Below are 26,377 nucleotides of genomic sequence, written 5' to 3'. Positions count from 1 at the left end.
CTGCATGATTTCACTATGTGTAGAGACGAATCCTCGGTATGCTGCCCGGGGTTGGAATTGTGTGTGTTTGCTGTGCAGAGGCTGGGCGGACAGAGAGATTTGAAAGAGGGGTATGGGAGGGGCTGAGTTCTTACAGACTTTGAATTACTCTTCCTGTTTTCAGTCCTGTCACTCTATCACTCATTTAGCTCTCTTAGCTTCTTTTGGCTTGAGTTCCGGTCCTCTCAGGGATTCAGCACCGCACACGGGCAATTTCCTCCAATGCCGTGTTCTCCTAACTAATGAGATATTGTGGTTCCCCTGCCTGCCTCCATCTGTTATTGCTCCTCCATCGGCTTTCAGGCTGCCAGAAAGCTGTTGTGCTCTCCCAAGTTCTGATGCTTTTCCTCCTTTTTTGGGTTATTGTGGGTTTATATCTTTTTTTTTTTTCTTTTGAGACGGAATCTCGCTCTGTCACCCAGGCTGGAGTGAGTGGCGCAATCTCAGCTCACTGCAACCTCCGCCTCCCAGGTTCAAACGATTCTCCTGCCTCAGCCTCCTGAGAAGCTGGGATTACAGGCTCGTGCCACCAGGCCCGGCTAATTTTTTGTATTTTTAGTAGAGACAGGTTTCACCATGTTAGCCAGGATGGTCTCGATCTCCTGACCTCATGATCTGCCAGCCTGGGGCTCCCAAAGTGTTGGGATTACAGGTGTGAGCCACCGTGCCCGGCCCTATAAAGTTTTTATACTTTTCTCATTTTAACGGAGTCTTTGGGGAGGGAGAGAGCAAATCTGTGGTCAGCCCGTCATCTTGAACTGACAGTCCGGCCGTTTTGAGGATTATTCTAATTCTACAAATCAGGTGATCTTTGCTCAAAGAATGTAAGTGGCTCTATTCTGGCCCCATAAAGGTAAATAACATGTCTTTTGAGGATATCTTTGATGGTGGCATCTAAATGTCTGGTGAGAAGCCAGGCCATGCTATTGATACCACTAAATTCCTTTAATATCACCTAGTACCATTTTTTTTTTCTACGTAAAGCAGGGAACTAGAAGACAACTCAATATAGGGAGAAGATGAGGCAGCACTTCCAGAAATAGAAGTGTACACAAACAAGAAGCCGCTGAGAGAACCTTCATTTTGTTCCTGCTCAAAATGTACAGCATCTTCTTTCATTTTTTCACTCCTCCACAGATTTAGTTTACATTTTATCTTTGTCTTAGTCGTTCAGGCTGTTATATCAAAACACCGTAGCCTGGGTGGCTTACAAACAAAAGACATTTATTTCTCACAGTTCTGGAGGCTGGACATCCAAGATCAAGGCGCCAGCAGATTCATTGTCTGGTGAGGACCTGCTTCCTCGTTCCTAGGTGACTGTCTTCTGGCCATGTCCTCATATGGTGGAGGGGTGGGCAGATCTCCAGGTTCTCTTTAATAAGAAAATTAATACCATTCATGAGGGCACTGTCCTCATGACCTAATCACTCCCCAAAGGTCCACCTCTAAATACAATCACATTGGGGATTAGGTTTCTATATATTCTATATATTCTCTCTATATATATATATACACACACACATATTTATTTATTTATTTATTTTGAGTTGGAGTCTTGCTCTGTCTCCTAGGCTGGAGTTCAGTGGTGCAATCTCGGCTCACTGCAACCTCTGCCTCCCAGGTTCAAGCAATTCTCCTGCCTCAGCCTCCTGAGTGGTTGGGATTACAGGCATCTGCCACCATGCCCAGCTGTATTCATTTCCCTAGAAGGTATAGAGAAACAAGAAGCTGGTGTTGAAAGGGAGATTGGGAGGGCAGGAATTTGTAATGAGATGGAATATCTCTGACTTTCAGCCTGCCATTTTCCTTTTCCAATGTGGGAAAGAAAAGTTTTGTGGTTAGAGACTCTTCTATGTCTACTGCAAAAGATGGCAGGCTAAGACTTATTTTTATCCTAAAATACTTTTTACAAATGTATCTGTACCCCCTGTTTATTAGAGCATTATGAACGATTAGGAAAGGAGGAAAGAGGGAAATCTGAAAGAAGATTGAACCTAAAGAGGTTGAAGTGGCATTTCACCCAAAAATGCTGAGAATGACTCTGCAGATCATCTCAACCTCCATGCCTGTAAATGAACATCCTTGCCTCCAAAACAGGAAAGCAGAACCATGAACTGTTCCGCTAATGTGCTCGGCAAATGAATACACTGGGCAGTGCTTAGTGATCAATGAACTCAGGCAGATGGGGTGTGCTTGCCTTACATGTACTGTGTCCTGGATATGGGCATCAAGGAAGGGTTTCATAACAATGAGAAGGAAGAACGATAGGATTGAGGAAGTGGAGATGACACTTCCTCTTCTTTCGAAAGAGCTTTACTCTCTGATCAGCTTTGAATGTTAGTTCTGGGTTGACTGAGTTTCCAGAGCTGAGGCTGCTTTGAGTAGAATCCTCAAGCTTGGCCTCAGAGTACTATGAGGCTTCTGAATCCAGGAATAAGACTGCTCTTGGATTTACTCTCTTTGTATTGCATGTAAGTAACGTCACTTCTTGGCTGATGTATGAGAGGTAACTGCTTGACAGATCAAGATGGCAAAGCAATGGATACCCTAGCACTCTCCTTAGAGTAGTGAGGTAGGAAATGTGACTTTGGGGATGTAATATTCACTCAGCTCTCTGTAATCTGGGAAGCCAGGTGCTAAAGATTCTTTAATTCTATGAAAGCTTTGAAAGAGGAGAGTTGTGTACTCACTCTGCTTTTATGTTTCTTAAATGGGTGTTGTCTTGATAGGTGTTTAGACTGCAGACCACAGGTTTGATTTAGAAAAACACAATTCAGCATGTATTTGGGTCCTGAGGAGTTCATTTGGGGAAGCGCTCTGGGGCCGCCCTCTTTCGAGAAAGAGTGTTCTTTGCAAGGGAGCTTCCTTTGCATGGAGGCAGCTGGGGGACATTTTACACTTTGATAAAGGTCTCAGGCTTGACAACATATCTCTGGTATAAAAATGAAAGCTAGGTGTTGTTGGTTCAGAGTCTTTTAGTAAGGGTGTCTGGGGCACTTGATTTTTCTTTACTGGGGTATATGTGAAAGTATTTAATTATAGGAGTCAGAATTATAACCCACTGAAGCATCTTTGACTACAGCAGTAGGCTCTATTAGTCTTGAGTGGCCTATGTGTTCCTAGTGCTGTCTTTGATAAAGTCTAATTTCTATCCAGTTATTTATTTTACGTAGAAAATTGAAACCAAGGGCTGGGCACAATGGCTCACACCTGTAATCCCAGTACTTTGGGTGACCACGGCGAGAGGATCACTTGAGGTCAGGAGTTTGAGACCAGCCTGGGGGCAAAATAATGAGACCTCATCTCTACAGGAAGAAAAAAAAAGAAAGAAAGAAAAGAAAATAGAAAATAGAATGCCGGGTGCGGTGGCTCACGCTTGTAATCCCAGCACTTTGGGAGCCCAAGGCGGGTGGATCATCTGAGGTCAGGAGTTCGAGACCAGCCTGGCCAACATGATGAAACCCCGTCTCTACTAAAATACAAAAATTAACTGGGCGTGGGAGCATGCACCTGTAATCCCAGCTACCTGGGAGGCTGAGGCAGGAGAATTGCTTGAACCCGGGAAGCGGAGGTTGCAGTGAGCTGAGATTGCGCCACTGCACTTCAGCCTGGGTGACAGAGCAAGAGTTCATCTCAAAAAAAAAAAAAAAAGAAAGAAAGAAAGAAAGAAAAGAAACAGAAATGGAAAGAACACACATTTCTTTCTGCTCACATCATGCAAGCAAGGAAGAAAAGGGTGTAAGTTTGTGTATGTGTTGATGAACTCATTCTTTAATTTACCTTTTAATTTCCTTCCATTCCTCTTTTTATAAATCAAGTGTCTTTTCTGGAGTGGGTCCATGTATGAACTATTTCAGGCAAGCTGTGTTAAGCAAATATACCTCATCAGAGTATGGAAATAGGAAGTTCTTTCCTGCGGTAGTTTGCTGTGGCAATAAGAGATAAGAAATTACTTCATCACTATTGCCTGAGACTTTCCTTTTGACTCGTGCATCCTTTTGAACAGCTCACTTCTGCTTTCCATCCAGCTTGGAGGCTCTGCAGTGTGAGCTGATAATTGCAGTACAGGTTAACAATTTGCAAGTAGGTCTAATGTGGCAAATGGTGTGTGTGTGTGTGTGTGTGTGTGTGTGTGTGAAGAAAAATCCTAAAAAAATAAGCTTTTTAGCCTTAAAGAGAATCCTGCAAATGGAGGAGTTACTTGTGCTCCCAAGTGCTCAGAACAGTGCCTGCTCTCAGTAAATATTTGTTGAATGAATGAATAACTGGCATAATTCATAAAATGAATGTGGTAGGAAAGCCATTGCTTTATCTCTGTTACTCAGGCACTTTAAAAAGTGAATGTTAGAAAAGGTCAGAGTGAAGGAGGAGAGGAGAATATGAAGGTGTGGAGTAAAGAAAGGGTGTGTAGAACGGGGATCAGAAAAATCCCTAGGTCAGTAAAGTGAAAGGGGTGGCAATACATGGTGGTGGAGGTGGAGGTGGAGATAAAGGGGGTGGTGTTGGAAGTGGTGGTCGTAGGGGAGGTGATGGTGGAAGTGACGGTGGAGATGGTAGAGGTGGTTGTGGAGGCGATGGTGGAGGTGGTAATGGAGATGGCAGAAATGGTGATTGGAGTGGTAGAGGTGATGGTGGAAGTGACGGTAGAGATGGTGGAGGCGGTTGTGGAGGAGATGGTGGAGGTGGTGGTGGAGGAGATGGTGGAGGTGGTTGTGGAGGAGATGGTGGAGGTGGTGGTGGAGGAGGTGGTGGAGGTGGTGGTGGAGGAGATGGTGGAGGTGGTTGTGGAGGAGATGGTGGAGGTGGTGGTGGAGGTGGTGGTGGAGATGGTGGTTGGAGGTGACGGTGGAGGTGATAGATGGTAGAAGTGATGGTAGACATGGTGGATATGGTTGAGGAAGTGATGGTAGAGGTGATGGTACAGATGGTGGAGATGGTGGTTGGAGGTGATGGTAGTAGAGGTAATGGTGGAGGTAATCATGGGAAAGTCAGTATAATTTAGCCAAGAGAAAACACAGTTGGGGGGTCAGACATATCTGTTCAAAATCTATATCTCTGAACCTACCAGCTCTATGACCTCTGAACCTATAAAGTGGTGACTATAACATATTGACTTTTTGGGTTGTTGTGTGAGGGTTAAAAATATGATTGCATTAAACGGCAGTTATCGATATCAGTTTTCAAGTTGCCAGAGCCACGCTTAAAAACTTAATCACTAATTTCTCTTTTCTTCTTTATGCTTTGTGCATTTTCTGAATTTTGTAAAGTGAAAGTGAGTTTTTAAAAGAATCATTAATGTAAAATAAATATGATAAGCCTAGTTATCAGAATGGTTGAGCACATGGTGGTATATAAAGAAATGTCATCAAGAAAATGATATTTATGGAAATAGTCTCATGATGTAATGCTAAGTCCAAAAAGGAGGAACATAACTTTTTCAACTATGTAAAAATACTGCAGAGAAGCAAGATTTGGGTGAAATGCGTTAAAATGTTAATATATGAGTAGTGGGCTTATAGCTCGTGGTTTTTCTTTCTTTGTACTTTGTACTCTATTTTCTTCCCAGATTTTTCATTAGTGGAACATACCTGAACTATTTTAATAATCTCAAAATAAAACAAATGTTGAAAGAAACTAAATAGGCTGGGTGCGGTGGCTCATGCCTGTAATCCCAGGACTTTGGGAGGCCAAGGCGGGCGGATCACCTGAGGTCAGGAGTTCCAAACCACTCTGGCCAACATGGCGAAACCCTGTTTCTACCAAAAATACAAAAATTAGCTGGGCGTGGTGCGGGCGCCTGTAATCCCAGCTACTCAAGAGGCTGAGGCACAAGAATCACTTGAATCCGGGAGGTGCAGTGAGCCGAGATCACGCAGCTGCACTCCAGCCTGGGCAATGAGGGAGACTTCATCTCAAAAAAAAAGGAAAAGGAAAAGGAAAAGAAAAGAAATGGAGAAAAATTTAACCCTCCTTAAATCTTCCACCAACAGGACGACAAAAGCAATGTTTTAGTGATAGTGTGCTGAAGTTCCTGGTTCATTGCAGTCTAAGAAATGACACTTAAAATGTATGTTATTTAGTCTTTGTAGGGAAATCCCCTTTGAGAGTAAGGCTGGTGCAGAATCATGTGTCAACTCTGAAGTGAGAAAAAGGAAACATGGTCCCACTGGGGCTGGCTGGTCTGATTAATTCCTAGAATGACATGAAAATGGGTTATTTTCTCTGGATGACTTATAACTGCGTCTAGACCTGAGTTTGATGATTTCCTAAAAAATGCAATAGTCAATTTGTCAGTTATTAATTATAAGTTAAATTTAAATCTCCCAGTATAATTGTTAATACATTTCTTAGGGAATGTTGCCATATGTTTATCATCTTGGTACTCATAGGGAGAGGTCATAAAAACATTTCTGTGGAGTCACAGATTATTTTGTGGATTCAAGAATTATCATTCCTGTTGTTAGAATCTTGGCCCTGCCATCTCACAGGGCCAGCAGGTCACCATAGAGTCCCTTATCAGGGACGTAACCAAAATAAAATATTTTGGCTTGTAGGCATTGAAAAGAATCTTCTGTCTTTGTCTTAGAATCAATCTTTGTCTTAGAAAGGAGAGATAGTCGGCAGACAAAAAGGCAAAGGGCTGAACAAATGTGAGCAAATACAGGTCTCCCAGACTGACACAGGGATTGACATAGAAGCAGCTGAAAGGTGAAAAGTGAGCCAGCTTAAACTCAGCCCAAAGTTACTAGAATGTGGATGAGTCTTTCAAAAGAAGTCTGAATAAAAAAAATGACCAGGTCGTCAAGGAAAACTAAGTCAAGTTAGAAATGAAAGAATTAATTGAAGAAACAAAAACCCAGCATGCACTAAGCATTGAAATAGAAACAGCAGCAAGATAGGATTCCCAACAGATTCTATAGCATTTTCTGAATATTTCATACGTGGAGTGCTGAATAAAAAACCAATGATATTACTGGGCACTTGCTAGGTTCTAGACACTGTGATCTGCACTTTTATTTTTACCTTTTAGTTTACATTTACATTTAGTTACATTTACATTTACAATGTCTTTTTTTTTTCTTCAACTTTTACTTTAAGTTCCAGTGTGCATGTGCAGGATGTGCAGGTTTGTTACATAGGTAAATGTGTACCATGGTGGTTTGCTGCATAGATCAACTCATCACCTAGGTGTGAAGCCCAGCATCCATTAGCTATTCTTCCTGATGCTCTCCCTCTCCCCCGGCCCTCACAGGCCTCAGTGTGTCTTGTTCCGCTCCCTATGTCCATGTGTTCTCATTGTTCAGCTCCCACTTGTAAGTGAGAACATGCAGTATTTGGTTTCCTGTTCCTGCGTTAGTTTGCTGAGGATAATGGCTTCCAGCTCCATCCATGTCCCTGCAAAGGACATGATCTTGTTCCTTTTTATGCTATTTAAGCCACTTCTTAAAACAGTTCTGGGAAATAGTACTATTGTTATCTCCATGAAATTGAAGCTTAGAGAGGTAAAGTCCCCTGCCTCAAACCACCACAATAGGCAGGGGAGAGGGATTCAAACCCAGACCTTTGTGTCTCTGAGCCTGTGGTCTAACTACCATTCTACACATTACATTGTTTTCATTTATGTTAAAGGTTTTGTTATATAAATAGTGATTTGACACCAAGGGCAAGTCTGAGCAGAGCAGATTTGCTCTCTACTTTAAAATCACCCAAGTGAAATTCTTTTCTATTCCTTAGTGAAGAGATAGTGGAAAGGAGTTGTTCTTTTTTCCAGGAAACTGCCTGTGCCTTGACATGATTGCACATCCGTGATTGTCTTCTTAGGCAGTCAGGTGGTACCACATAGGAAATGCTTCCAGCCAGCAGGGAACAAAAGGGGACTCGGGGGACCTCAGAACCATTCCTGGGTAGTTCACAACCACAGTCAAGATATGCGACTGTTCCGTCACCACAAAGATCCCTCATGCTGCTCTTTCATAACAATACCCAATCTAATTTTAAAATATTCAGTTTCCATTTTGAGTATCATTGGACCCATATTGATGGGGCCTTCTATTAGGCTCAGTTTTTTAGCGGGAACACCGCAGATCAAAAGGCTAGGAGACTTGAGTGTCCTGCCTGTAGTATATAATAGTTTTGCGCTACAAGCAAGCATTTAACTTCTCCACGCTTGAGTTTTCTCATCTATAAAAGCTGAGATAAAAATACCGAACCAGGCCAGGTGGGGTGGTTGATGCCTGTAATCCTAGCACTTCGGGAAGCGGAGTTGGGAGGATCGCTTGATGCCAGGAGTTGAAGACCCACTGGGCAATAAAGCAAGATCCCATCTCTACAAAAACAAAAAAATGTGGCCAGGTGTGGTGATGTGTGCCTGTAATCCCAGCTACTCAGGAGGCTGAGGCAGAAGGATCTCTTGAGCATAGGAGTTTGAAGCTGCAGTGAGCTATGATTGTGCCACTGGTGTACAGCCTGGGCAGCAGAGTAAGACTCTGTCTCTGAAAAAATAAAAAAACTAACCAATTGTGTTGATGTATGGGCCAAATGAAAGTAAGCGTATATACTTAGAAGAAAACAAAAATATTATAAACCAATGGAGCCCTTCTTGGAAGCTAATACAGGAGGTAAAGAATGAAAGTAATTTTATGTGCTAGTAATAAGCCCATCTGTATTGCTGGCAAGCACTTCTAGGGGCCAAATTGGACGTGACTCATTTCTATGAAGTTAACTTGTGGCATTGGGCCTCAAACAGTAGAGTCACTTCATCATTGAATGGGAGTGAATAAAGACACTCTCAACAATGAGACACATTTACAAAATGAAAATCAGGCTATTGTGAAATCTATAAAAGATTTCCTTTCATAAATGGAGTCTAGATAGTGATCCCAGATTATCATGACAATTTGGTTACTTGTTAGATATGGAACATCAGCATCTATTTGGGGGGGATATTTATTTACCTCAGTTTGTATTGAAATAAAAGTTCAAATATTCTGAAAATGATGCAATGTGATGGAACTTTGATCCAAATGTAAAATCTAAGGCTGCAATCTAAGTGTACAGCAAGTGGAAACTTCTCAATAAATGGATGTTAGATCATTTTAGTGGTTCATCTGTAATCGTTGATCACTTTGATCCATAAATTTAGGCTGGTACCTGCATAAGTACTTTAATGACAGCATAAATAGCCAGGATTTCAAGCATATTCTTGAGTTTCCCTGTGACATAAGAATCTCTTAAATCCCCTTTTCAGCAGAATTGGAATTACCCTAATTCCTATTACATGATTATCCCCAGCAGAACAACATTCTTTTAACAGATAAATATCATTATAGGAAGCTAATACATTTAATCTATGTAAAACTAAAAATATCTTTTGTCTCCTCTTAATTGATCCATATTTAATTTTCTTTAGACTTGTTAATTTTATATAATCTTTTTCTAACTATGCAGTAGAAATCTGTGACTGGATAGATTTTTTCAAATTTGGACAGGGTAGAAGTTCTTTTTTTCCTGACTATTGTGAAGGAAACTGCATTCTTCAGAGTTTTATGCACTGATCTGTAACGCCAGAGAGGAATAGAACATTTAACTACTTATAGGCAAATGTACATATATTAATAGAGACTGAACCTTAGTCTAAAACAGGAAAATAGGCCAAGCACAGTGGCTCATGCCTATAATCCCAGCACTTTGGGAGTCTGAGGTGAGGATCACTTGAAATCAGGAATTTGACCCAGCACTTTGGGAGGCTGAGGTGGAAAGATCACTTGAGCTCAGGAGTTTGAGAACAGCCCAAGCAACGTATAGCAAGACCTCGTCTGTACTAAAATAAATAAATAAATAAAATAAAATAAAATAAAATAAAATAAAATAAAATTAGTTAAGTGTGGTAGAGCATGCCTGTAGTCTCAGCTACTCAGGAGATGGAGGCAGGAGGATCACTTGAGCCCGGGAGACTGAGGTTGCAGTAGGCAATGATCGCACCACTGCATTCATTCCAGGGTGACTGAGAGTGACCCTGTCTCAATAATAATAATAATAATAATAATAATAATAATAATAATAAGATAAAATAATACAAACCTCTGAGAAAGGAAACAAGATGAAACCAACTCAAAACGTTTCCCAGGAACCTTAATTTAACATTATTCACTCCTAAAGAATATAATTCTTTGTAAAGTGTCACAGTTTATCCAAAGATAAGCTGTACTTTATACAAAGTTATGTTCGAAGGAGAAAACCTTTAATTATTTGAAAAACTAAGCAAACGGCTATAAACATGAAAACCATGCGTTTTAGGCTACTTGTTTATGATTATTCTGTTTGAATAGCTCAGACTACAGCACACTATTGGATAAATCTGTAATAGTTTAATGGACTGATGAGAACATATACAATCTCATCCATTTCTTGAACATGTTTGAAGATTCTGCTATTCTAATAGATTAAATGGTTGTTGCAGGAACGTTGCTGTTTATTCGCTGGGAGCGCAAGTCATTTGTAACAACTTTGTTCTTTCCACCAATTAAAAGCCTGAAGCAAATGATATTAAAGACCTTATTTTCTGGTTCCTTGTTAAGCCACAAATCCCAACCTCTTTTTCCATCCTGACAAAAAATAGTCAAGCAGTTGTTCTTACTAGTTGTTGTGAATGCTGACCATATAATATGATAAGGACCGACTTACGAATATTCAACCTTCACCAAATACTTATTGAGTACCTAATATTTTCCACGTAATGTGCCAGGTATTTCATTGCAATTAAATGGACAAGATCACCTTTGAAATTCCCCTGGAATCGTGTGAATTAGTATTGTCTCTTGGTTAGACTCAGTTATAGCCAGTCTATCAAAGAGAAGTGCCTGAACTTGAACTCTCTTGGTCAAATGCACTCACAGTTTTCCAGCTAGAGCTGGATTTTACTCTGGAACACAGCTACCAGAGTTTTCCACACTCGGATTTTCAACTTGATTAATCAACTAGAGCAGCTTTTGCGTAGGTAATGGGGACTTGAGGGAGGGACTGTGGAGCAAGGTTTGAGCCAGGCACTCGAGTACTATTCCGTTTTATTTTGTGAACACTCACAAACATTCCAAAGTTATGTACAAATTAGTTGCCTTGAGAGGAACGCTGGAGTCCCAGATATTCTGAGCTGAGAAGCCAGCACGGGGAGAGAGACACCGGGTCACCAAAACACAGTAAGTGGGCTGAGCGATGAAGGCTCAGCGACTCCTGATTGCCTTGAAGTGACTTTGCTTTCAAGTTGGCATTAGCTGTAGTCACAGGGTCCTAGACGTGGAGTGTAGTAATTTCCACCGGGCATTGCATCCTCTTTGTGTTCTGTGCGTTGGGAGCAAGTTAGCAAGCGATCCCTCTGTCAATCTCAATGGACTTCAGGCATTGAGCACCAAACCACTGTCCACTCCCCACAAGCTCACGTTTCCTATCATGGTGGAGGTGGCCTTTTGCCAATGGATGGATGCTCCTGGCCTGTGAAATATTCTAGGCAATGCCTGGAACTTTCTGGGCAGTAGGAGCCACTGAGGTGAGCCTTACAGCAAGGCAGAAAATAGAGTCCAAGAGGACCCCTTCTTTCTATAGGCTGGTGAAAAAGTAGTCTTTAATGGCAAAACCTGCAACTACTTTTACACCAACCTGATAATTGCAGCTTTTCCAACAGGCCATGCAGGGCTTCCCCAGCCCCACTGGCTGTGTGGCACATGGAGGTAACATGTACTGTCCTCTTGCTGTCTGCAAGGGACGGTGTTAAAGGCTTTACATTCATTATCTAATTTTTTAATCAAATAGCTCTAGGAAGTGCTGTTATTATTAACTAGTTCCCTTTCTCTGATGAGAAAACACAGGTTCAGAGAACTTCAAACCTGGCTCAAGGTCACCCAGAAATAGTACAGTCAGGGTTCCAACCCCAACAGTTTGACTCTGGGGTCAGAATTTGAGCCTAGGCTTATTTGACCTGAGCGTCCAGTATATAGCTGTCCTGAGGGAATATACTATAATATAAGGAAAAGGATGCTACATAATTTCTTATTTTTGGATAAGGTTGCTTTGTGCTTGTCCACCTTTCCATTCCTGGAGCTGAGAATGTGTATAATCCAACCCCAGAGAGGCCAGAGGAAGCCTGTTTGGGTGAATAATGATTTTAGGAGTGCTCAGCCCAGATTTGCCTGAGCCTTGAGGAAAATCTCATTCCCAAAGACACTTCTAGATCAAAGCTGAGGAGAATTGGGGTTGAGGGTGATGGAGCATTTCTTTCTAATAATATAGATTGAAAAGGGGAAGAAAACAGAGATTAAAACATAGGAAGGCAGAGTTTTGAGAGGATATGCTTGGATAGGGATACAGTCTGGCCACCCAAATCTTCTGTTGAACTGTAATCCAAATTGTAATCCCCACGTGTTGGGGGAGGGAACTTGTGGGAGGTGATTAGACCATGGGGGCGGTTCCTCATGTTGTTCTCATGATAGTGAGTGAGTTCTCACAAGATCTGATGGTTTTATAAGGGGCTTTACCCCGCTTTGCTCTGCACTTCTCTCTCATGCTGCCATGTGAAGAAGGACATGTTTGCTTCCCCTTCCACCATGACTGTAAGTTTCTTGAGGCCTCCCTGGCCATGCAGAACTGTGAGTCAATTAAACCTCTTTCCTTTATAAATTACCGAGTCTCAGGTATTTCTTCATAGCAGCATAAGAATGGACTAATACAGATAGTCCATCCATTCTTTCTAATTATTATGCAACCAGAAAAAGTTCTTGAATAAAAGATTAGTATATGCCAATTTAGAAAAAAGGAGGGAAGAAATAATCTCTTTAGGCAAACACTTTGAATTCAACCTCATAGTAAAATGTGTTATCAACTTTCTTGATATCTAGAGCTTAAATTTTTTAAAATAATTATTTTTCCTTAGTACATATAGAATGCATTTTATTGCCAATGATACAGATAAGCAAGGAGAAGATAAATACTTTTCATGATCCTATAACCTTGAAATAATTACAGTTAACATTTTGATGTAAAATCTTCAATGTTTTTGCTTTTTAGTAATGTACATGTGAGGCCAGTGGCTCACACCTGTAATCCTAGCACTTTGGGACACTGAGGTGGGCAGAGGGCATGAGCTCAGGAGTTTGACACCAGCCTGGGAAACATGGTGAAACCCTGTCTCTACCAAAAAGTATACAAAAAATTAGCCAGGCGCGGTGGCACATGCCTGTGGTTTCAGCTACTTGGGAAGCTGAAGCAGGAAGATTGCTTGAGCCTGGGAGGTGGAGTTTGCAGTGAGCCGAGATAGCACCACTACACTCTAACCTGGGTGACAGAGTGAGACCCCATCTCACAAAAAAAGTGTGTGTTTACAAAAAAATAAGATAAAAGTGTATTTTAATATACTAAAACCATATTCCTAACACATTATATATTTTAGATATAATAATTTACCATATGGGGTACAGTAGCCAAAGTTTTTGAATGGATAAGTGAAGAGATTTCTTTCTTTATGATAACTGACCATAGGAAAGCTCAGATATTCAGAATTATTAAATACTGTGAAGAATTGACAAATCTAACACGTTTTCAACCAAAAAATGATGAGCAGTCATGTAAAACAAAAGAAAGCAGAAGGTAATGAAAGAACAAAAAGTGGTTGAGGCATGGTTTGGGAGGTGTCATAGCAGGTGGCAACAGCTCTCTTTTGGAAAGTGGATTATTCTTAATTGGCTTGTATTTTTTTGCGATTTTATATTGGTGCTTTGTGGTCCTGGAGACTAGTAGGGCTCTGATCACCATGTGATTTTAAGCTTGTCAGTATCATCACACACACAAAATTTCTGAGTTTTCTGACTGTAAGAAAGATAATGTCTTAAGCCTAGAATTTCTGTTCAGTCCCCTGAGACATTCATCCCTATTCAGCAAATATTCGTGTAAATTTTCTCTGTATTAGGCACTGTGAAGAATATAAAATAAATATTAGAAAATAAGTTACTACAAATATCTTACTAATTTACAGTGACAACAAAACACACACATGAAACATTAAACCAAAGAACCGACTGGATACGGTGGCTCATGCCTGTAATCCCAGCACTTTGGGAGGCCAAGGCGGGTGGATCACCTGTGGTCAGGAGTTTGAGACCAGCCTGGGCAACGTGGTGAAACCCTGTCTCTACAAAATGTATTAAAATTAGCTGGGTGTGATGGCGTGCACTTGTGGTCCCAGCTACATGGGAGGCTGAGGATGGAGGATCCCTTGAACCCAGGAAGAGGAGATTGTGCCACTGCACGCCAACCTGGGTGACAGAGTGAAACCCTATCTCCAAAAAGAACAACAACAACAAAAGACCCAAAGTGACATGTGATTGTCATGGTAAACAGTGTAGAGAATAAGTATGCTAAAAGTTAGAGAGAGCATGATCCAGGAGCCTGTAATGGTGGAGAAAAAAGTTGAATAATAACTTCTGTTCTGTTGAGAAAAAAAGGGCAAAGTTTCAGGTTGGGGGAGAAGAGAGGGATGACCATGAAAGTCAGTAGGAAAATGTAGGCTCAGAGCTCTCCCCTGGCGCCATCTGTAATGGTAGTTGGTATTCGTGCTCCAGCATATTGAGCACTCCTATACTGGGAAGAATCCCGGACCACAGGAGGGAAGATCTTTATGCTGCCAGTTGCTAAACCTGTGAACATGGGGTTGTTTTCTTTATGTCTTAGTTTCTCCATTTGTGAAATGGGGAGCCTCATATCTTTACATGCCCCAAAGTCACTGGGGTCTCTATAAGATAATGTGTGTGAATGAGATTTTTCAGTTGAAAAACAGGATGTAAGTATCTTTGGTGATAATGATTTACTGGATATACAGATGGAAGAAAAGCACAAAACCAGGACATGAAAGGGCAGTGAAGTAGTCATGATATGGCTCCGACGAGTGGAGGAACACCAGGGATCTTGACTCATGTGAATTAGATAAAACGACACGGACACACGTGGAGTGGTTTTAAGGAGCAGAGAATTTAATAGGCAAGAGAAAAGGGAGAAGAAAGAAAGAAGCAGCTCCCCTGTACACAGACAGAGGGAGAGGTGCTCCAAAACTGAGAGAGGAGACTCGGAGTGTGGTGGATACCAGCCAGTTTTATGAGGAGGCTAGAGGAGGCGGTGTCTGATTTGCATAGGGCTCAGGGGATTGGTTTGACTAGGCATGTCATTCACGTAGCCTGCACAAAAAACTGGCCCTCCCACCTTAGCCTTTTTATATGCAAATGCAGGGCGCCTTGATGTTCTACACACGTGGGGATATGTGAGGTCGGCCATGCTGCCAGGCACACCACGGGGCAAGGGCAAGAGGACATGTGGGAATCTCCATGTTGGGTGGACCCAGTTTCTAATGGCCTGCATTTGCATATCAAAGGTTGCCAGCCCAGTTCTAAGAGCCGGGCTTTCCTGTTAGACAAGAGACGTTCCTGGAGCTGCTTTAAAAGGGACGAAAACTTTCCAAGGACCTCTTTTCCTCTCTATCTGCCTAAAATAATTTCTCAACAACACCTACAGCAGTCACAGCACACCTGGGTCAATGTGAGTAATTTTAGAGACAGAGTGAGTGCATAATTGGGTCAGATTGGCGGAGGAAAGAAGGCTGGTTGATAGGTTGAGGCCACTGAGACTTCTCTGATCAACATGGAGAAATGGTGGGAAGTGAGGCGACTTGGGGAGAAAAGCTTTCCCAGGGAAATGGAACATTTTGGAAGTTTGATGATAGGGAGAGTTTTCATACATTTGTATTGCACCTAATAAAATGGCACTTTCCTGAGTTTTGTAGGCAAAGCATGATGTTAAATCTTTTAACATCTTCTTTCCACTAATTGAATAGGAGGAAAAGGAAATTTCTTCTTTTTCTTCTTATTTCACTTATTTCCCTTTTGTAGCCCTAGAAGCACATGACATAATGCTCAACAAAAAGATGTAGTGGCTTTGAGAAAATATTATGATAACCGAAATGAGTGACTGAGGGAAGGGGCTCAATGAATCGAGGCTTATTAGGCCAGCTTTAGGGCGTTTCTGGGAAAAACTCGAGCCACAGACACACCTGTGGCTGTTTTCTCTCTCTCTCTCTCTCTTTCTTTTATAGCGTCTGGCTCTTTTGCCGAGGCTGGAGTGCAGTGGTCGTATCTCAGTTCACTGCAGCCTTCAGCTCCTGGGCTCAAGTGATCCTCCTGCCTCAGCCTCCTGAGTAGCTGGGACTACAGGCGCATGTGACCAAGCCTTACTAGTTTTCTTGTGTATTTTCTGTAGAGATAGGGTCTTGCCATATGCCCAGGCTGGTCTTAAACTCCTGGACTCAAGTGATCCACTGGCCTCAGCCTCCCAAAGTGCTGGGATTACAGGCATGAGCCACCATACTCAGCCTTGCAGCTGTTTTTCTGAAGAGATATTTAGGAGGTTTAGTATTTACACATTTCCTTAAACGGGGAAGGAGGCTAGACGCAGTGGCTCATGCCCGTAATCCTAGTACTTTCAGAGGCTGAGGCAGGAGGGTCACTTGAGACCAGGAGTTTGAGACCAGCCTGAGTAACAGCAAAATCCAGCCTTGCCTGCCTCCCCCTCCTCAGCCCCTCACCCTGCCACTGTTTCTACAAAAAATGAAAAAAATTGCCAGGTGTGGTGGTGCGTGCCTGTGATCCCAGCTACTCAGGAGGCTGAGGTGGGAGGATCACTTGAGTCGCAAAAGTCAAGGCTGTAGTGAGCTATGATCATGCCACTGCTCTCTATCCTGAAAATGGGGAAGGCATGTAGGGAGAGGGGCGAGTAGGTAGTAAGAGGAATGGTTACATTCTTGTGAGACTTTAGTCAATGCCCAGAAATCTACATTTTACATAAGACAAGGTGAATAATAAAATTTTAAAAAGGGAGTAAAGGAAGACTCAATTATGCAGAGGTCTTTGGGTAAGTGGAGGTATGATTGATCTTGTCTTTGTTCTGTACCTGGGAAAATAAGCTTGTAATGATGTTATTGGTGTGGAATCAAACAGACTTCAGGTTTAGGAGCTAGACTTAGACTGCAGACCTAAAGTGTAATTGGCATGTCCATGCTTATGGGAGGCCAGCAAAGAATTTACTTCAAATGATCTGTGGGAGCAGTCTTGGGAGATGCCTGAGGCCTTTTGCCTTTCTATGGCGGTCTGGGTAATGCATGCCAGTAACGGCTATTCATTTGGAAAAGGATGTTGCATGACTCAACCTCTATGCTTAACCTCTTTGACATAAGGGGTTTGGGAGTCCTGAGATACTTAAATTTTCCTTTACGTTATCAATCCAAGTGGGTAGCAGCTGAAGCTTAGGCAGCAGTTCAAGGCTTACACATCACACTCTTCTTTTTAGGTGAAGGCATACAGACATTATAAATTATTAAGGTTTAATATAATCAACTCGGAATGAGTGGTGGTAATGATAAAACACATCCACACAATCTATAAAGGTTCATTCCAACTTTAGTGTTTGAGTAATTTCTTCCCTAATCATTTAATAGATTTCACAATTAGTTTTATCTTTCCTTACGCATTGAACCTTCCAGTGGACACAGGAAAAAGAGCCAAAAGGAGGAAGAAAGATGAAAAAGGAGGAAGCTTGGGAAATTCACACACTCTATTAAAGGATCCGGAACTGATTTAGCCTGGCAAACTTCCTGCGTGTTTTGTTCATTGCACTCTATTCAGACCCCTCTCAAAGGCTCCATTTTGGTCAAATCTAGGATCTTTCTCATGCTAATCTTTCTGGATTCAGCATTCCTTTCAATATCAATCATAACCTCCATCCCCAAATGATCCCTTCTGTAGGCTTCAAGCCCCAGGGCTTTCAGCCTCTTCCACCCTGGCGACTTGTACTCCATCTCTCTTGAATTTTTTCTTTTAACTATGGACTCTTATTTGATTTAGTTCTTGGCACCCTGTGTTGCTGTCCCTAGTGTGAAAGGAAAATATCTTGAGCCCCCAAAATCACTAAGCTAAGAGGAAAACTCAAGCTGGAAACTGCTTAGGGCAAACCTGTCTCCCAGTCTATTCAAAGTTATTCCTTTGCTCACTGTGATAAATGCATATCTGATGGCCTCCTTTGGAAAGGCTGATCAGCAACTCAGAAGAATGCAACAGCTTGTCTCTCACCTATCTGTGACCCGGAAGCCCCCTCTCCACTTTGAGCCTTCCTGCCTTTGCTTCAAGTTGTTCTGCCTTTTGGACCTAACCAATGTACTTCTTACATATATATACATTTTATATATATGATATATAAATATAATATGTGTACATACACACACACATATATATATATACACACATATATATATTTCTTTTTTTTTTTTTTTGAGACGGAGTTTTGCTCTTGTTGCCCAGGCTGAGTGCAACGGCATGATCTTTGCTCACCGCAACCTCTGCCTCCTGGGTTCAAGCAATTCTCCTGCCTCAGCCTCTTGAGTAGCTGGGATTACAGGTATGCGCCACCACGCCTGGCTAATTTTGTGTTTTTAGTAGAGACAGGGTTTCTCCATGTTGATCAGGCTGATCTCGAACTCCCAACCTCAGGTAATCCGCCCACCTCAGCCTCCCAAAGTGCTAGGATTATAGGCGTGAGTCACCGCGCCTGGCCCTTCTTACATATTTTAATTGATGTCTCATGTCTCTCTAAAATGTATAAAACTGGCTGGGCGCAGTGGCTCACGCCTGTAATCCCAGCACTTTGGGAGGCTGAGGTGGGCAGATCACCTGAGTTTAGGAGTTTGAGACTAGCCTGGGCAACATGGCAAAACCTGTCTCTACTAAAAATACAAAAATTAACTGGGCATTGGTGGTGCACGCCTGTAATCCCAGCTACTAGGGAGGTTGGGGCAGGAGAATTGCTTGAACCGGGGAGACAGAAGTTGCAGTGAGCCGAGATCACACCACTGCACTCCAGCCTGGGCGACAGAGCAAGACTCCGTCTCAAAAATAATAATAATAATAATAAATTAAAAAATAAAATCTATAAGACCAAGCTGTGCCCTGACCACCTTGGGCACATGTCGTCAAGACTTCCTAAGGCTGTGTCACGGGCGCGCATCCTCAACCTTGGCAAAATAAACTTTCTAAATTAACTGAGACCCGCCTCAAATTTTCGGGGTTCACTCTAGAGACTCTTTCGGGAAGTTCCCTAGCCTCAAGTATCTTCAGCTGCTACTCTGCAATATGTTGAGCACCCATCTTTCCAGCCTTGATCTAACTCTGGATCCCCACTCAGTTTCCTCTTGCTAGCAGGTTTCCCCCACTCCCATTACTGACATTATTTACAACTTGAACATGCTTGAAATTAAATTATCACTTGGCCAGGAGCGGCGGCTCATGCCTGTAATCCCAGCACTTTGGGAGGTGAGGGGGGTGGCTCGCTTGAGCCCAAGTGTTCCAGACGAGCCTGGGTTACATAGTGAGACCCCATCTCTACAAAAATATTTTTTAAAATTAGCTGGATGTGGTGGTGGTGTGCGCTTGTAGTCCCAGCTACTGGGGAGGCTGAGGTGGAAGAATCGCTTGATCCCAGGAGTTTGAGACTGCAGTGAGCTGCGATTGCACCACTGCACTCCAGTCTGGGTAACAGAGCGAGAACCTCTCAAAAAACAAACAAACAAACAAACAAAAAACGCCGGGCATAATGGCTCATGCTTGTAATCCCACCACTCACCACTTTGGACGGGAGCAATGCTTGAGGCCTGGAGTTTGAGACCAGCTTGGGCAATATAGCAAGACGCTGTCTCTAAATTAAAAAAAAAAAAAATTAAAGATTAAAAAAAGATAAAAGTAAGTAAATAAAATAAATTATTACTCAATGTACTCTTGCTGTTCTTACACTATTTTGAGAATTCATGGACAGTTGATTGAACCAAATGAACTTGGTTGAATTTAATTTTTAAAAAATGATTAGGCTCTTCTCCTCTCTCATTTAGGGGTTAACACACCTTTAGGTAATTATATTGGTCAAAATTAAATAATGAGATTCAGAAAATATGATCAAGTATAGAGTTTATTTGAACCTAAATCTTGAGAATGGCCACCGAGGAGCACAGATTCAAGTTGCCCTGAATATACACCCTGATTAACAGCAGTTACAGGTGGGTTTTTAAAGGAAAAAAGAAAAGGCAGTTCCTAAATTGTTTACCAATAATTTACATTGAAATAACAAGCTATTCATGGGCTGTATGTTGTTTTTTGTGCATGAAGATAATGGGTGAGGCAGCTAGGCAGGAACAAAGTGATTTTATTTTCCTTATTTTTTTAGAGGCAGGGTTTTGCTGTGTCACTCAGGCTGGAGTGCAGTGTTGCAGTCTTGGCTCACTGAAGTCTCAGCTCACTGCAACCTCCACCTCCCGGGCTCAAGCGATCCTCCTGTCTCAGCCTCCTGAGTAGCTGGGACCACAGGTGTGCTTTACCATGCCTGGCTAATTTTTTGTTTGTTTTTTGGAGACAAGTTTTCATCATGTTGCCCAGGCCAGTCTCAAACTCCTGGGTTCTAGAATGATTCTCTACCTTGGCCTCTGAAAATACTAGGATTTTCATTATTGGGCAGTTAACATTTAGAGGTCTAGATCAGACACTTATCAGCCCACAGTTATGAGGTAGATGGGTCAGATAGTTTGGCAATCCCAATTCACCCTTAGTTAGAAGCATCTGACTGTCTAACTCATACATCAGTGTTAGTAACTCATAACAATTTAAAGACCTTCTCTTTTCAAACATATGCTCATTTTAACCCAGATATAACAGCATAAAGAGTCTAGCAGTAAAAAGTCTAGGCTGTGAACAGTTATCACTAACAAGATGGACACATTTGGAAAATCACCGAAACTCTTTGGCTCTCAGTTCCCTATCCATAAAGTGGCAGGGTTAGAGTACATGAGGTCAAAATTTCTTCTAGCTAAAGTATGTTTGGTATCTATGACTCTATAAAGAAAGCCTAGCTATAAGGCATCAAAGGCAAGTGAGTAAGGTTCTCCCAACCCACCCAAGTGCAAGGCTAAGAATTCATGCCCCATGGGATGACTCAGGCTGGGAGGCATGAAGGAGCAGAAGATCAATAGACTTGAATTCAAACTTTACCTAGATGATAAATCAACAGAGACAACTTATTGATGAAAGTCAAGCAATAGAATGTTCTAGAGTGGGGAAACCTTACATAAGAGACCTAAAGTTCAAGCCTCAGCTTAGCCATTGACTAGTAGGATGGCTTTGGACAGGCCACTTAACTCTTCTGAGCCACAGTTTCCCCAATGGGTGTATTACTATCTGGGATTACAAGCAGGAACCATGGTCCAAAGTGACTTTAAACAAGTGCCCCCACGGTAAGGGTGGTATGGTATGTCACTGAAGTCCTCTACTCTCCTCTACTCGAGTCTTTCTGGGCCTGATCACTTTTGCATACAACACAAAGCTTAGACTGCTCAGAGCTAGTTTTCTTCTCACATTATATAGCACTGACTTCATACATTTGTCCTTAGGTGAAAATAGCTTTGTTTCTTAACACTTTTCTTCCTAGCCAACCTGGTTCCTCCCCCCTCCCCCTTCTACCCCATAAATAACGGAAATTTGACTGTGGCCAAATCTCTTTCCTCGTTGCTGTGCCTCTTTTTTCATAATAACTCACATACATTGGCTAATTCGGCTGCTGAGGCCTGGCCTCTTTGCCTACCCTGTAGCTTGTGTCTTGTCTCCTGGTATAAAAGAGAGACTCAGAGATTCTTTCACTTATCTGAATGTCATTGCATGGTCTGGGGCTTTGAGTAAGTGTGACAAAGATTCAGGTTTAGCAATCTTTTTATTATTCAGACATATCCATGGAAAGGCAGTACCTCTTTCTCTTGGAAAGACTAGAGAAATTTCTTAAATTCACACTCAGTGTCTATATCTAAAGAATGGGCAAAGTAGGAAGCTGTTTTCTCAAAAGTCTTTTTCTAGCCTTTTTCTTTCCATTTTTGCTCTATTTTGAGAAGGAAATCTCCTAAATTATAAATGCCTATTCGCATGGAACTTCTGAGCTCTGGCTGTTTTATAATTTATTGAGTATGTTTGTGCACATTTTTTCTTTTTTATTGATATACAATATTTATACATATTTATGGATTACATATGATATTTTGTTACATGCATAGAATGTGTGAGGATCAAGTCAGGGTACTTAAGGTGTCCATCACTTCCAGTATTTATCATTTCTATGTGGTGGGAACATTTCAAGTCCTCTCTTATAGCTATTTTGAAACATATAATGCAATGTTATTAACTATAGTCACTCTACTCTGCTATTGAATATAAGACTCATTCTTTCTAGGCCAGGCGTGATTGCTCACGCCTGTAATCTCAGCACTTTGGGAGACTGAGGTGGGAGAATCACTTGAGCCCAGGAGATCAAGACCAGCCTCAACATAGTGGGACCTTGTCTCAACAAAAAATTTTTAAAAACTTAGCGGTGCATGGTGGCACATGCTTGTAGTCCCAGTTACCTGGGAGGCTGAGGCAGGAGGACAGCTTGAGACTGAGAAGTCGAGGCTGCAGTGAGCCATGATTATGCAACTGCACTTCAGCCTGGGTAACAGAGTGAGAACTTGGTCTCAAAAAAAGAGAAAAAAAAGAGAACTTTTCCTCCTATCTAACTGTATGTTTGTATGTTTGTATCCATTGACCAATCTTTCTTCATCCGCCCAACACACACACCCTTCCCAGCCACTGGTATCTATCATTCTACTCTCTATCTCCACGAGATCAACTTTTTTAGCTTCCACATGTGAGTGAGAACATGTGATATTTGTCTTTCTGTGCCTGGCTTATTTCACTTAACATAATTACCTTCGGTTCCATCCATATTGCTGCAAATGACATGATTTCATTCTTTTTTATGGCCAAATGATATTCCATTGTGTACATATACCACATTTTCTTCATCCATTTGTCCATTGATGGACACTTAGGTTGATTCCATATCTTTGCTATTGTGGATAGTGCTACAATAAACATGCAAGCACAGGTATTCCTTATATACACTGATTTCTTTTCCTTTGGATAAGTACCTAATAGTGGGACTGTGGGAGCATATGGTAGTTCTATTTCTAGTTTTTAAAGAAATCTTCATACTATTTTCCACAGTGGCTATACTAATTTACATTTCCACCAACAGTATATGTGTTCCCTTTTCTCCACCTCCTCACCAGCATCTGTTATTTTTGTTTTTTAAATAATAGTCATTCTAACTGGCATGAGATGATATTTCATTGCAGTTTTTTCCTTCATTTTCATTGTGGTTTTGATTTGCATTTCCCCAATGCAAGTTAGTGATGTTGTGTGTTTCTTAATATATCTATTGGTCATTTGTATGTCTTTTGAGAATGTCTATTCATGTCCTTTGCTCATTTTTAATGAGATTATTTGATTTGTTACTGTTAAGTTGTTTGAGTGAGTTCCTTGTTATTCTGAATATTAGTCCCTTCTTGGATAAATAGTTTGCTGATATTTTCTCCCATTCAACAGGTTGTATCTTCTCTTTTTCTTTTACTTATTTATTTTTTTGAGATGAGGGTCTTGCTATGTTGCCCAGGCTCGTCTTCAACTCCTGGGCTCAAGCAATCCTCTCACCTTGGCTTCCCAAAGTGCTGGGATTACAGGCATGAGCCACCGTGCTCGGCCTTCAACAGGTTGTATCTTCACTCTGTTGATTGTTTTCTTTGCTGTGTGCACATTTTCTTATATTGATACTGTATGGGCCAAGGGGAACTTCCCCTTGGAAGGTTCACTGGAAAATCAACTCACAAAAGGCAGATTAACTGGAGAAAAGGCATACAGATTTTATTAACATGTACATAAGGAAAGTGATTATCCATTCCCCATTGGGGTTCAGAAGCTCATGTCCCATCCTGGCAAAACATATTATGTGGCAAGATGGGGCACAGAGAAGAGGAGTTCTGTTGAGGGGATTACTAGGGAGAATAAATGTATCTGGGAAGAGAGATCAATATGTAAATAGTTATCTTTGGAACTGGAATGATCTGACAGATAGACATTATCTTTTTATTTTATTTTATTTTTGTAGAGACAGGGTCTCACTATGTTGCCCAGGCTGGTCTCAAACTCCTGGGCTAAAGTGATCCTCCCATCCTGGCCTCCCAAAGTACTGTGACATTATCTTGTGACACGGTCTGTTTAGGTGTGGTTATATTCTTGGTTTTACAGGGAGGGGAAGAAAAAAACATTATTCTTCTTGGTGGGTCTGGATCTTAGGCAGATAAAGGAACTTTAGCTTCATCTTATGCTTTGGGTGAGACAGTGAGGTTGGGAGGTGGGGGAAAATCAGAGAGACCTTGAGGCTTCTTTAGTTCAGTATATCAAAGGACCATATTTTGAGGTATCAGTTTCTGAGCTCCAACAATGCAAATACTGAGTTGTCTATATGTGGAGCAGATAGTAATACACCCATTGGGGAAACTGTGGCTCAGAAGAGTTAAGTGGCCTGTCCAAGGCCATCCTACTAGTCAATGGCTAAGCTGAGGCTTGAACTTTAGGTCTCTTATGTAAGGTTTCCCCACTCTAGAGCATTCTATTGCCTGACCTTCATCAATAAGTTGTCTCTGTTGATTTATCATCTAGGTAAAGTTTGAATTCAAGTCTATTGATCTTCTGCTCCTTCGTGCCTCCCAGCCTGGGTCATCCCATGGGGCATGTATTCTTAGCCTTGCACTTGGGTGGGTTGGGAGAACCCTACTCACTTGCCTTTGATGCCTTATACCAAGGCTTTCTTTATAGAATCATAGATACCAAACATACTTTAGCTAGAAGAAATTTTGACTTCATGTACTCTAACCCTTCCACTTTATGGATGGGGAACTGAGAGCCAAAGAGTTTCGGTGGTTTTCCAAATGTGTCCATCTTGTTAGTGATAACTGTTCACAGCCTAGACTTTTTACTGTTAGACTCTCTATGCTGTTATGTCTGGGTTAAAATGAGCACATGTTTGAAAAGAGATGGTTTTTAAATTGTTATGAGTTACTAACACTGATGTATGAGTTAGACAGTCAGATGCTTCTAACTAAGGGTGAATTGGGATTGCCAAACTATCTGACCCATCTACCTCATAACTGTGGGCTGATAAATGCCTGATCTAGACCTCTAAATGTTAGCTGCCCAATAATGAAGACTACACCATGTGTTTTTGAAGATTGTTTCAGCTTTTCTCATTTCTGTGTCTTTCTCTATAATGAAGTGCTATCCATTGTACATGAAGATGGTGGATATACTTTATTTATTTATTTCTCTCTCCTAATACTCATTTCTGTTAAGCCCTTGCATGTTGTATGAGATATTAGGGTGGAGGGGCAGTCTGTGACTAAAGAAATGTATTAGTCATGGTAAAAAAAAAAATATATATATATATTTACACACACACACATATATATACATATATACACATATATACATACACATATATACACATACATATATACACATATATACATACACATATATATACACATACACATTATATATACACATATATATACACACACATATATATACACATATATGTATACATGTATACATATATGTGTATATATACATGTATACATATATATGTGTATATATACGTGTGTGTGTGTGTATATATGTATATATAAAGGGGAGTTTATTAAGTATTAACTCCCACGATCACAAGGTCCCACAATAGGCTGTCTGAAGCTGAGGAGCTAGGAGAGCCAGTTTGAGTCCCAAAACTGAAGAAACTTGGAGTCTGTTGTTCGGAGGCAGGAAGCATCCAGCATAGGAGAAAGGTGTAGGCTGGGAGGCTAAGCCAGTCTTGCCTTTTCATGTTTGTCTGCCTGCTTATATTTGCTGGCAGCTGATTGGATGGTACCCACCCAGATTAAGAGTGCATCTGCCTTCCCCAGCTCACTGACTCAAATGTTAATCTCCTTTGGCAACACCCTCACAGACACACCCAGGATCAATATTTTGCATCCTTCAATCCATCAAGTTGACAGTATTAATCATCACAAAAAACATCTAAACGAATTGGCTTGTTTGAAGATCCAACTCAAGACTTCAGTTCCAGTAACACCCTGAAGACCATCAGGAAATGAAGTTAATCTAGCGTTGGGAGCCTAAGATGAGAGACAAGCCTAAGCTAAAGTTTCCAGAAGGCAGGAGTAAATTGGGTGTAAAAAATGCTGGGTTTTCCGTTAGATCAATTGTTTTTTGATTCTCTCTGACCAAGATCCCCTTAGCGTTTCCATCAGGCCTGCTTCAAGCTCAGATGAGTATCAAGCTGTTGTAAGGCATTTTGAGGC

The 26,377-nt window shown here is 41.4% G+C and overlaps 1 protein-coding gene across 4 annotated transcripts in view; it reads left to right on the top strand.

Moving 5' to 3' along the window:
• Positions 1–2,405: 2,405 nt before the first annotated feature.
• IPCEF1 (interaction protein for cytohesin exchange factors 1) overlaps positions 2,406–26,377 on the top strand; it is a 201,532-nt gene continuing 177,560 nt past the window's right edge. For 2 of the 4 annotated variants that reach the window (XM_034963117.3, XM_034963115.3), the window contains exon 1: positions 2,406–2,510. The gene's annotated coding sequence lies outside the window, so the exon portion shown is untranslated. Of the gene's footprint in view, positions 2,511–2,893; positions 4,123–26,377 lie in introns of those variants that run through there. The other 2 variants (XM_063605526.1, XM_034963116.3) reach the window with 1 other exon arrangement.

The sequence above is a fragment of the Pan paniscus genome, chromosome 5, assembly GCF_029289425.2.
Source record: "Pan paniscus chromosome 5, NHGRI_mPanPan1-v2.0_pri, whole genome shotgun sequence".
Classification (NCBI taxonomy): Eukaryota; Metazoa; Chordata; class Mammalia; order Primates; family Hominidae; genus Pan; species Pan paniscus.
The sequence above is the reverse complement of the archived record's forward strand: the minus strand, read 5'-3'. Positions and strand labels throughout refer to the sequence as shown.